A 13,053-nucleotide genomic window follows, 5' to 3' on the forward strand; every position below is an offset into this window, starting at 1 on the left:
AAACATCTTGAAATGATTGAACCATGCCATGGACTTAAATCAAGACTTCAGTAAAACCCCAAATTCCTATCTTATTTTAAATGTTGACTCCTGATTGCAAGGAAAGAAGCCACTCTCAATAAGACTGCATTCAGTCCTTTCGTTTATAATATTTTTGCAAAGTATTTAAAATGCACTTCTGGGCGGAGGGGGTGGGGAGAGGCTGCGCTCATCTTGGACTGACTTCCTAATGTCTTTGCAGATATACATTCCACTACCCCACAATATAATGAGAAAATTAATTTTGAAATGTGATCATTCTCTTTCAAGGCTATGGTTTTTGTTTTGTTTCTCCAGGAGACACCCAGTTGGGTTGATCCTGTTTTTCCACATTAAAGATACTTCTTGAAATGGGATTAATTTCAAAATATGAGAGCTGCATCTTTTGATATCCAGATCAAACCAACACAAATGAGACATACCACCCAGGCCTTTTCTGGGTTTGAAGTGTGAGAAATCTAACTTTTTATAAAATGATGATTTTTTAAAAATAAAAACCAGCTTCCTATATCATTTATATATCCTTGTTTTCATCTGCATTGGTTGTATTCATATAGATACACACATACCCCCCATATAATTTCTTTAAACTGGCATTCTTTTTTTTTTAAAAAAAAATCTCATTTTGAAATGTGTCAAAAATGTGATTGTATTTTATTCATTTCCTAAAGTTGTGTAGTTGCACTAAACCAGCTTTTCATCAGTCTTTCGGTCCATTATTTTAAAAAGGTATTTCTGCAACTTGATATTTTGCATGCTTACTTGGAAATATGTTCTTCCTGAGTTCAACTGGACTTTTCCCTAAGTGCGCACAGGGTCGCAAGCTAAGCTACATTGCTTTGAATGCCTCACTAAACAAAAAGTACAGCTAACTAAATTATAAACTGCCTTAAAAAATGGTTTCAAGGGTTTGCATAATTCAGAGCAGTGCTAGCAGGAGGGCTTCCTTGGTACAGAATTTAAATGACAGGATATGGGCCACCAAGTTGGACGTTTATGTATGTGGCAGATCTTATTACAATGCTTCAATGAATTACGTCTCCCAGCCTTTGACTGGACTTAACCATCCAGGGGTCCTTTACCTTTACCTTTTTATGGGGTAGGTGGCAGTGGTTAGAGAACATTTCTTTACAATTTTATCCACCTGTCATTATCAGTAGAAGGTGACCCAAGTTTTAGGTCACTTTATGGCACCCTTGGTCCACCTGTGACTTTAGCATCTGCCTGGGAAGAGCTGTCTTCCAAAACAAAACACAGAAAGAGAGAGAGAAAGAAGAGACAGAGAGAAAATTTAAAAAGTTTAGTTACATACTTGTTTAGAGTGACTGGTAGGAGCAGCGATCCTCCAGCAGGTCTTTCCACATTGGCTTGTCAGGCAAATTGTGTTGCTGTCTCCAAAGCAAAATCCAGAATCCAATGCAGTGAGGCAGTCCCGGTAGAGCACTGAGAGGGAATGTGTCAGAGGCAAGTTAGGCAGGTATATGCAAGTGCCACTCCAGGAGTGACTGGTTCAAGCACTCACAGCAGGGAAGGAGCCAGGATAGAGCCAAACCCCACCTCTCAGCCCCACCCACTACCTGCTGACTTTAACCCTTTCAGTCACGGAAAAGTGCCTTGGCAGTGGGTCTCCTTTGTAAAAGACAGGACGTACACACATAAAGAGATATGTATTACATATGTAAGATGGGAATATACACATCAACATGTTACCTGTTGCAACTTGAGTGGGCTAGAGCCCACTTTTTTTCAGATGCACAAACAGGATAATTAGAGGCAGAAAGCTGTGGTCTCTTTCCTCTGCTTCCTCCGAAACTTCGGTTCATTAACTGCGGTGACATGTTTGGTTGCTGTTGTTTTCGTTCTGCGGTACAGAATGAGAAGTTCACACTGGAGTGCTTGGATTTGCTCCGTTTTCTTTAAAACGGTGGTTAAAAAACCAGAGATACTGAGAATAATGCTGCGTACCTAGAAGCCAACCGCTTTCCACAGCTCTGCTCCCAAACTTCAGATATGTATGGACTGGATCTAGATATGTATGGACTATCTAGAGCTTGCACTCTGCACGTGATTAATGGCTCTCTCTTACAGAATCAAATAATTTTAAAGTTGGGACCCTGAGAGTCTTCTAGTCCAATCCCTTGCAAAACTGGAATCTCAGCTAAAATACATGACAGATGGCCATCTAACCTCTTATTAAAAATCCCCAAGGAAGGAGAGTCCACTGCTTCTTGTGGAAGTGTGTTCCACTGTTGAACAGCTCTTACGGCCAGAAAGTTCTTCCTGATGTTTAGTCAAAATCTCTTTTCTTGTGGCTTGAATCAATTGGTTCAAGTCCTTGCCTCCAAAGCAGGGGCTGAAACACAATAGCTAACAGATTAGGACTGGATATAAAGAAACCAAGTTTTGAGCCCTGATTCCTAATAGGAGACCGTTTCAGTCTATCAGCAGCACACTGCTACTGATTTACTGTGGCTATATTTGCAGAAACAAACATCAAAGGGAGGCTCTTAACAGGAAAGTAAGGTCAAGGTAAAGCGTAAAGGGACCCCTGACCGTTAGGTCCAGTCACGGATGACTCTGGGGTTGTGGCGCTCATCTCGTTTTATTGGCCGAGGGAGCTGGTGTGCGGCTTCCGGGTCATGTGGCTGGCATGACAAAGCCGCTTCTGGCGAACCAGAGCAGCGCATGGAAACGCTGTTTACCTTCCTGCCAGAGTGGTACCTATTTATCTACTTGCACTTTGACGTGCTTTCGAACTGCTAGGTTGGCAGGAGCAGGGACCGAGCAACGGGAGCTCACCCCATCGTGGGGATTCGAACTGCCAACCTTCTGATTGACAAGCCCTAGGCTCTGTGGTTTAGACCACAGTGCCAGAATTTCAATTCATGAAAAAAGTTCAGTTCTAATCATTTAGGGCTGGATAAAGACAATGGCTTCCTGACTGCTCCAGCCCATTGAGAGGGGGAGCTATTAAGCTTCCCTCCTGACACTGCCTCTCAGCTCACTACAACTTTGCCCTAACCAAGCCTCATGCCACTTCTGCTCCCCTCAATATGGGCTGCTACTGTTTCATGTACCATTACAGATCTTCATTAACTCATGTTGCTAAGCTGATAGATTTATCACCTATCACTGCTCTTATAGAAGGCACTGTACTTATGTTGCATACATCTCACTGTAACTGAATTGTAACTGACTCTTATTTCTTGCATTTCATTTCCCTCTGATGTCTGCGCTAACAAATTCCCCCCTCCCGTGTGCATGTACCTGCAATTGAGGATTATACTTTGTGCTTCCACAAAAGCTTATGCCGTAATAAATACGTTTGTCTTCCAGGCACCAGGAGACTCTTCGATGTTTTCCCCGCAACACACAAACTTAACCCAGCAACCTTTCTGGTACTGTATGTCAAGCACTGATGGGAATTAGATAAATGATAAATAGTAATAATAGCAACAATACCAAATTATACATGGATTTTTGTTCTTTATTTCAGGCGTTGGGGACTGAACAAAATAAGTCTTGGAAAGGCTGAAGCTGAAGTAGAAAGAAATGGCGACATTAATTCAGGCAGTTTCTATTGAAGACAGGTTGGCTGGTTACATTAAAAGGATTAGAGAGCAATCAGCATTCCGCAATGACCAAAGAGAAAAAAAAACCCTGAAGCAAAATAAACATTTAAAAAGCCACCCAACCAACTGACCCTCAGCTGAAGGTCACAAAGAGGTTACATGGGAATCAACTCATGGTGAAGGAATGTTTTCTCCCCTCTCCTCTCAACCCAGGTTTTTGCTCATTCATGTGCATTAAATGGCATTGTCGGCTCTGCTGAACAAGAAATGGATGCTACTTTATTGGGCCATAGATTACAATGGAGAATGCTGGGAGTGTAAGCTTTTAGGTTACACAGAGTTCAGCTTCGGGTGTAGGCATTCGTTTTTATTTATTTTTTAAGGATAGTACTGCATGCCTGGCTGGAAGTTAGCCCAATAAATCATTTTGCTACTCCTGGGTTGGATCCAGATGGGAGTTAGTTTGACTAATCTTTTTACATAGATTTAAAAGGGCCCCGAGTGTAGCTAATTTGGTCTGGATTAGGGATCAAACGATCTATCAACGTTGGTTCTCTGTTTCTCATTTTTCAATCTTAAATTTAGTTTACAGCAATTTGCAATTAAAAACAAAATCACCAGCATGTTAGTGTGATTTTCTCCTAATAAAACATATTTTTGTACACAGCTGTGACTGATGTACAACTTAATCTAAGGCATTTTGTATGCTATTCTCACTAATAAATGCATCATTTTATGCACACTTTCTCATAATATATGCATTTTTGCAAACATTTTTGTTGGTTGCATAATTGCAAATTTCAAAGCCTGGCTGTGTTTCAGTTCTCAGAAAGTGTTTTAGAAAGTGTACTAGAAAGTGTGCATTTGACAGATCTGCCTATAAAAGCAAACTGAATGAAATTCTTCCCCCATCCCTAGTCTGGATAACCCATTTTTCTTGGTTGTTTCTAATGTACTCCTGAGGTTTATCATAACTGATGGGGTGATTTTATTTTCTTATCATTTGCCGATATTATATTATTTCGTAATGTTATATGTGAAATTCATTTTTTAATTGTGTCACATATTATTAGTTATATTCTGGATTTTAGTTGTATTTTGAATTTGAATATTGTTCAAGTTGCTAGAGGATGACCATGTTACTTTGCTGCATATTTTGTTGTAAACTGCCCTAAGAACGGTAAAGTGGAAAGGTGGTACGCAAATTAAAAATGAAATATAATGTGAGCAGCAAGGAGATGTGAATGAGGAGAGCATTTTTGAGGTCAAGCATTTGATTCGCTCCTTTGTTCTGCCAATGTCACGCTGTAATCTGAATTTTGCAATTTAATCTGTGGGGGAATCTGGTGGTAGTTGGTCTGGTTTTGCTCTGGTGGCCTTCCTGTCCCTTCAGTTGCATATTTATGCATTTGTTTATTCCAATTCATACCCAGTCTCCTAATTTGGGACAGATTACTATTTTGAAATGACATGTCAATATATTATACACCCAGGAAATTTTTTGAGCGGCAGGCGTTGCTGAATGTATAACTTGAGTTTTGGCCATGCTGATTTGTATCACAGTACCCTAACCCTGTTATAGACCAATAAACTTAGATTTAAACACACACACACACAACCCAGCAGAATATACACCAAGGCTGCAATCCTATGTACACTTACACGGCAGTACGTCTCGCAGAACCAAGCAGGATTTCCTCCTGAATAAGCATGCAAAGGACAGGGCTGCAAATTTCAGACCCTCGCCCAAAGCTTACATTATCCCATATTATATATTTAATTTAAATGATGGGTGTTTTTCATCAGCGAGTTGAAAAATCATTCTAATTACCACCTGTGAAGCTTTGATGCTGCCACTGCCGCGCCACCTGGGTCACGTGATCTCTGTTTGCAAGGTGCTTCCTGTAGCAAATAAATGATAGCCACAAACCCCTTTGTCTGGAATATATAGGGACATGTGGTTAACAGTGGAAACTGGAAGACCAGTCGCGCACTTAATGCTCACAGGTGACATAAAAAGTGAATGGTGGTTCAGATATTAATGTACAGTAGCACCTCTGGTTACGTACTTAATTTGTTCCGGAGGTCCATTCTTAACCTGAAACTGTTCTTAACCTGAGGTACCACTTTAGCTAATGGGGGCCTCCTGTTGCTGCCGCGCCGCTGCCACACGATTTCTGTTCTCATCCTGAGGTAAAGTTCTTAACCTGAGGTACTACTTCCGGGTTAGTGGAGTCTATAACCTGAAGCGTCTGTAACCCGAGGTACCACTGTAAATCTCTCTTCCTACATGAACTTCAGTTTTTGTTTTTTCAAAATATCTCTACACCTTCAGCACTGTATTCACCCTTGCACACAAATAGCTGAAGTGAAGAAAAAGTGCCTTTAGTCAGGGATGTGGATTCCACATACACATGCTGCACCAAGAAAACAGAATTCTAACAGAATCCTATAGACAAATTAACTACATTTGCATCCACATCCACTGTGTGCTTGTTATTCTGCTTCAGTTTAATATGGCTAAAGAGTTATGCAACTTGTGGTCAGCCCTTTCCCACTTCAAAGGCGTTGCCCCCATGATTACGTTCACTAGAAACTTTTTTCACAATGGAAGCTGAAAATATTGGATTTGACCTAATTCCAAATGTGTCTCCCTTGTGTAGCAATGTGAACAGCGCTCTTTTGGCCTTTTGCGTAACTTGTGAAACTGCTCTTAGTTGCATTGGCAAGAGCGCCACCTGGTGACAACCAACACCCCTTGCTGCAAAGACGGTGAGGTTGAGGAGATTTCAGGTTGGCTTTGCGTGTTCTCCATGCTGAAATCTCTGGGCTTTGGCATCCATACAAGAAAGAACACTTTTGGTTTCTTGAAACACATTCTAAAGCAGTCTGCCTCTTAAAAGTAGCCAGAGGGAACATCACACATACCAAAACTATGGACATTTGATGCACACCCAAAGGTCTTCTCGGAGTACAACCGGTTTTTCCTTTAATTGGGGAAGTTGGACTGTCAGCACAAGAGCTACACGCACACATCCAACTGGTCTTTGGTTGCCTGAAGGGCCCAACTTTCAATGGATTAAACAGGAACAGAGAAAGTTGCCTTATATTGAGTCAGACCATTGGACGAACCAGCTCAGCACTGTCTACACCAGGGATAGTGAAGAAGAAGAAGAAGAAGAAGAAGAAGAAGAAGAAGAAGAAGAAGAAGAAGAAGAAGAAGAAGAAGAATAGTAGTAGTAGTAGTAGTAGTAGTAGTAGTAGTAGTAGTTTGGATTTGATATCCCACTTTATCACTACCCAAAGGAGTCTCAAAGCGGCTAACATTCTCCTTTCCCTTCCTCCCCCACAACAAACACTCTGTGATGTGAGTGGGGCTGAGAGACTTCAGAGAAGTGTGACTAGCCCAAGGTCACCCAGCAGCTGCATGTGGAAGAGTGGGGAAGCGAACCTGGTTCACCAGATTACGAGTCTACTGCTCTTAACCACTACACCACACTGGCTCTCTAGTGAACCTGCATCCTCCAGATGTTGTTGGAATCCAGCTCCCCTCAGCTCCAGCCAGTATGTCCAGTGGCCAAGGATGATAACTGTAGTCCAGCAATTTCTGGAGGGCCATGGATTCTCCACCCCAGGTCTGCACTGACTGGAAGCAGTATTCTGATGTTTTTCAGGCAGGACAACTCTTCCCTGCACACAACAGGGAGTGAAACTGGGACCCTCTACATGCAAAGCCATGTAATCTGCTGCCAAGCTGTGCCCGTTCCACTGAGCCCGCTCTGCTGAGATTAAGCTTGCTGAAGGTGTTGCAACGATAGTCCCCAGACTCCTTCAGAAAAGCGAATTCCATCAGTATTCCACCAGCCAAATATCCAGCTTTCCACAATCTACCCTCTAGAGAGCATGATGCAAAACCAGCTTCTCTCCCATCTTCAAAGATGGAGTGTTGAGCAGAGATTGTCCTCAACCGCTCCCCAGATCCAAAGCATTGGGACTCAGACATCAGAAACTCTAACTTGTCTGGGTCCTGTCTGGGTGGCCTTGGGCAAGTCACTCACTCCAGGATTCAGCTGACCATCAACGAAATGGGACTAATAGTGACCCATTCCAGAGGGTGATTATGAAGATCAGGTTGAAAATAGAAATACAAGGACTGCAAAACAGTATTCTGCTGAAATTCCAGATTCCTGGTGCCCCCTGAAGTGGAATTTAAACAGATATGAATGAGCTGCATGGATTCCTTAATAAACCTCTGCATAGAAGCACCCTAGCTGGATACAAGATTGCACCAAAACCCCACCATGGCTAGGTTTGTCTTTCGCATTGGAGAACCACTCACAAAGAGTGCATTCTGTCCTTTCAGGCTGCAGCATTCCAGTGCTTATAAGTGCACACAAGAAAATATTGTTATTTATATGTATTGCATTTTTACCACACCTTTCGTCCAAATACTTCAAAGTCGCATACAAGGTTCTTACACATACAGACAACATTTTATCCTCACAATCATCTTGTGCTGCAGGTTTGTGTTCAAAATGGTCAGACAGTAAGCTTCATAACTCATCTGGGTCTCCCTGGGTCTTGAAGCACAACTGCACCACACTGAGATGGAGGTCATGTTCATACCATACATGGAAGCACTTTATGACATCCCCCAAAGGATCATGGGGCAGTTCCCAGGATTCACTACAACTGTTGAAGTGGTATAAGAGTGTTTTGAAGATATGGTGTGGATATAACCTGATGAACTCTTTAGGCTGCAGATTTACATTCTTTAAGCCGAGTACAGCCAGAGATTTTAAGAAATGCTGCTGAAAAAACAGCTGCACTTGATGGGAGTCTGTGGCTGTGTATGCAGGCTGTGTACGCATTACAGGCTGTTCTTTTCTCAGTTTGGTTCAAAGCCCATTTGAGGAAAAACACATCAAAATACAGTATTTCATAATAAGTGACAGGATATATATGGACTGAGGTTTACAACATGAGTACAGTGGTACCTCAGGTTACAGACACTTCAGGTTACAGATGCTTCAGGTTACAGACTCCACTAACCCAGAAATAGTACCTCGGGTTAAGAACTTTGCTTCAGGATGAGAACAGAAATCGTGCTCCAGCGGCGCAGCGACAGCAGGAGGCCCCATTAGCTAAAGTGGTGCTTCAGGTTAAGAACAGTTTCAGGTTAAGAATGGACCTCCAGAACGAATTAAGTTCTTAACCCGAGGTACCACTGTACACCACTTCCCAAACCAGCCATGGGAGAACACTGGATGCAGAGTAAACAGGAGTGTGTACCCAGTGTCTCTCTCTCTTGCTTTGCACAGTGAATGTGAGGATACTCTCCATTTGATTGAGGGCCATTAGTGCTTCCACAGATGGCGGCTGTTATGTTAATGGACTGCCTTGTTGTTGCAAATATATATGGCTCTTGCTTTCATTTGAGGTTTGGATTACATATGTGCAGTTGAAACAAAATATTGCACCCATTCAAAACCAGTCAAAACTTCAGAATTCAGAGCTAGAATTATGAACTTGTGCACCATTTTTTTACCTTTGGAATTAAACTTCCCCTGCCCGCCCAATTAATTTCAATGCCATTATTATCCATGAGACATCTATTATGCTTATCCATGGTCTTGATTCAATAAAAGTCACTTGAAAACTTCTACACTTCCTAAATCCAATGGACCAGTCACCAGCTGCTGGAGTTGCCATATTTCAAACAGTGAAAATTGTTGAGGTTTTTTTGGCCAAAGTTGTTTAGCTCTTTTTTTGTTTGTTTTTTGTTCTGCCCAAAGTTGTTGAGCTTCTTGGGGGGGGGGAATCGCAAAAACATGCCATTTTTGAGCTATTTTTAAGGAAAATCGGCAAAAACTGCACTGCCGACATGAGTGGGCTACCGTACGTCTGGATTTTCCTGGACATTTCCTAAAAGCTGCCGACTGCTGTATTCCAGATCTGTCTGGGAATTCCCAGATGTATAGCCAGTGGCGTAGCGTGGGGGGTGCAGGGGGGGCCGGCCGCACCGGGCGCAACATCTGGGGGTTAGAGTTAGGGGGGGCAAATCCACGGGTTAGGGGGGGCAAATCCACGGGTTAGGGGCGCAAATTACTTGCCTTGCCCCGGGTGCTGACAACCCACGCTACGCCACTGTGTATAGCAACCCTGTATTAGCCCCAGCCTGCATGTCCAATGGCCAGGGATATAGCGAGTATATAAGATCAATCCCTGAGAGTATGATCAATATTAAATAGCTACAGATTGAAAAGTAGGTTCCACAGGAAGCATCGTTCAGAGGTGGTGGGAAGCGAGGATGACGCTTTATCCCGTAAATCTACAGATCCCATCCCAAATATTATTTTTTCGCCCTGAGGCCCTACGGTGAAACTCATGGAACTTTTTTTATCAGGAGCATCTGCCTGCAGTACCCCCCCCCCTTTTCCAAGGCCATGGTTCCCTGGGGACAGGTAGGGGCTTGCCCCCAGCTCAGGATCATCTCCCGGAAGAGAACGGGTATCGTATCTTTGCTCACAGGCCTAGCTAGTGCCGAGACCACACAGGTGGAGTAAATAAAGTTAATGCCGTAGAATTACCGTTGGGGCATTTCCTCGCTGAGGAGCGTCTGAAGCACCGAGCTGTGCCTTGAAATTACTGCTAATTATAGAGGCCATTTGCATAAATTACAAGGAGAGAGGCAGTTGCCGCCAATCCTTTCCATGCACTTAGGAAGAGAGTTCCGCTTGTTGGATGGCGACAAAGAGGGAAAGGGCGGTGGGGTGGAAAGGAAGATAGCCTGATGAGGAGGATGGATTCGGGAGGAAGAGGGGAGAGTGGGGGGGCGGGGGGAGAGAGAGATGTTAGAGAGATGAAAGATCCTAGATTTGCACTAGAGGCTAAATAGATGTTGGAAAGAGGCCTGACATTTTGCAGAATTAGCTGGGGAAACCCCACTTTGTGCATCCAAAAGTTGGATTTTCATAATCTGAAATATGAGTTTTAAATTAAGAGCCAGCTTTTCAGGGAGCAGGATGGCGGGGGGGGGGTTTCTGTTGCTGTGTGTTCAGTTTTGCCTGTGAATGCTCAAATGACAGTGGCCCACCTTACGGAAATGTTGAAAGCATTCCTAAGCGAATGCACACAGGAGGCTGTGAGCAGTTGCGACAACTAGAAATTCTTATGCTCAGAGACAGCTCCCTCTTTTATGCTCCTTTTCGCCACGGGACCTGCACTGCCCAAGAGCAGGTTAAAATTGGTGGTGGCTCTTGAATTGGCTGTAATTCCATGTTCTCACTGCTCAAATAGACTGCCCCTGCTCAGAAACTACTGTGCAACAATTCTTCTGGCTGCTGCAGTCTAGCTTCCCTTCTCCAGTTCTGTTCTCAGTCAACAGTATTCAGATATTGTGTGTGTTTTCCTGAGTGAGGCTGTGGTGAGGAAATAATGATGCCACTCTGCCTGGCCTGCTGCCTTCACTAAGCCTCTGAGAGAGCTGAGATCTCACTTTACATTTGCTTATGTACATAATAAAACTAAAACAAGTGCCTCTGGGAGAATTAATTAAAATGGTGGCTAGCTGGGATTTCACCAGCACTGCACTTTGTAGTATGACCATTCACCCTATAGGCAAAGTTGTTGTTGTTGTTCAGTTGTTTAAAAGCGGGGAAAGGGCAGATCTGGGGCCTGGTCCAAAAGCTTATAGGAATAGGCCCCTGGCCCCTGGGACATACCTCACAACACCCCAGGGGGATATCCTCTAACTACAGCTAAAGAAATGTTATCATTGCCGATATGTTACGGTGATTCCCTTTTTCTTCACCTGGCTTCGAGAGTTTTATGAGTTACTATTTTTGTTGATTCTGGATTATTATTTATGAGGCTGGTATTTTTGGTAGCTGTTTAATGTATTTAGTGGGTTTGGTTTTATTGTATGTATGTTTTTATTGTTCCAATGTAAGGTTTTATAAATAAATAAGCAAGCAAGTAAGTAAATGTTGGCCCAATTATTCTTTGTCTCAAAAATGCTACATGAGGAAAACTGCCATGGGGTTATTTGTAACAGGACAGTGGCATGTGGGAAAAGGAGTAAGGGCATCCACTCACCCCAATTACTTCCGCATTCTCTGTTGTCTATTAAAAAGCAAATTTACAATCTGAAAAAGACCTACTGGGTCTATAGTTATATAATCTGTACCGTTCGGCCCCTAAGCAAGGCTGGTCCAAGTTATTTTGACACCCAAAGTGGAAAATCCTCACAACAGCTTTCACTTCCCTCTTATTAACATGGGAATTGTGTTCAGAAAGGGTACCTCACATAAGACTTTATGGGCTTCCTCTCTCTCTAGGCTATAGGAGGGAATGCCATCGTTAGAAATAGTATTCATGGTGGCATGCCCTTGGAAACAGCCCATAGCAAATATTCTTTTAGGATAACCTGGTGCAATTTGTACCTCAGAGTTTGCGTGATGCCTAAATTTGGGAGGGAATTTCCTCCTCATCCGATTAGTCAGGCAAATGGGACCACAGCCGAGTGACACGACGCGAACTATGAATAACCAAAGTCGTCTCCAGTTTTGTTCCTGGCATACCCAGTTTAAAGGCGTAGATCTTGAAGAGACTCAACTGCTACCCGTCAAGTAGACAGTTTTGGACTAGGAAAACCAGTGGTGCGATGCAGTATAATATCACTTCATAACACTCGAATGTTTCCTACCTGACTCATGAAGTGCGTGATTTGGTTCACTCACTTTCCCGAGTCACCTGGAGCTATTCTGTTCTGCAGGCACTTTTCTTATAGAGCACCTGCTCTCTCTGCTTGTGGCACAGAGTGGCCTGGATTGCATGGGCAAATGTGGGCAGAGCAGTTCTTAATTTATTAAGGAAGAGTGATGCCAGGGCTCACATCTGCAGAGAAACCCCTCATAAGCCAACTGACTGTCCTTGAAGCCCTTTCCCCTAATGCGCTATCTGTGAGGGCTCTCTGTAGTTACTTATGGGTGGGGGGGTGGGGAATCTACACACGAAAGATTTAATTATTTCATTTGTCCCAGGAACACATGCTTGGAGGTGAGCCCAGGTGATTTGGCGGGCTGGTGGATGGGTGCTGGTGGTCAGATGGTTTCAAATTGTTGTAAGCTGCCATGGGATCTTGAGGTGAAGGGCAGGCAATACAGTGGTACCTCGGGTTAAGTACTTAATTCGTTCCAGAGGTCCGTTCTTAACCTGAAACTGTTCTTAACCTGAAGCACCACTTTAGCTAATGGGGCCTCCTGCTGCCGCCGCGCCGCCGGAGCACGATTTCTGTTCTTATCCTGAAGCAAAGTTCTTAATCCGAAGCACTATTTCTGGGTTAGCGGAGTCTGTAACCTGAAGCGTATGTAACCTGAAGCATATGTAACCCGAGGTACCACTGTAAACTGAAATTCAACAACAACAACATCAGTTTGTG

General features: G+C 43.3%; 1 protein-coding gene across 3 annotated transcripts in view; it reads right to left on the bottom strand.

Annotated features, from left to right (window-relative positions):
- The window catches only part of SP6 (Sp6 transcription factor), a 101,554-nt gene that overhangs the window by 30,097 nt on the left and 58,404 nt on the right, over positions 1–13,053 (bottom strand). For 2 of the 3 annotated variants that reach the window (XM_083583417.1, XM_083583418.1), the window contains exons 3-4: positions 1,750–1,900; positions 1,352–1,482 (exon numbers count right to left, since the gene is read on the bottom strand). The gene's annotated coding sequence lies outside the window, so the exon portion shown is untranslated. Of the gene's footprint in view, positions 1–1,351; positions 1,542–1,749; positions 1,901–13,053 lie in introns of those variants that run through there. The other variant, XM_083583416.1, reaches the window with a different exon arrangement.

This window comes from Podarcis filfolensis (genome assembly GCF_964270895.1).
Source record: "Podarcis filfolensis genome assembly, chromosome: 13".
Classification (NCBI taxonomy): domain Eukaryota; kingdom Metazoa; phylum Chordata; class Lepidosauria; order Squamata; family Lacertidae; genus Podarcis; species Podarcis filfolensis.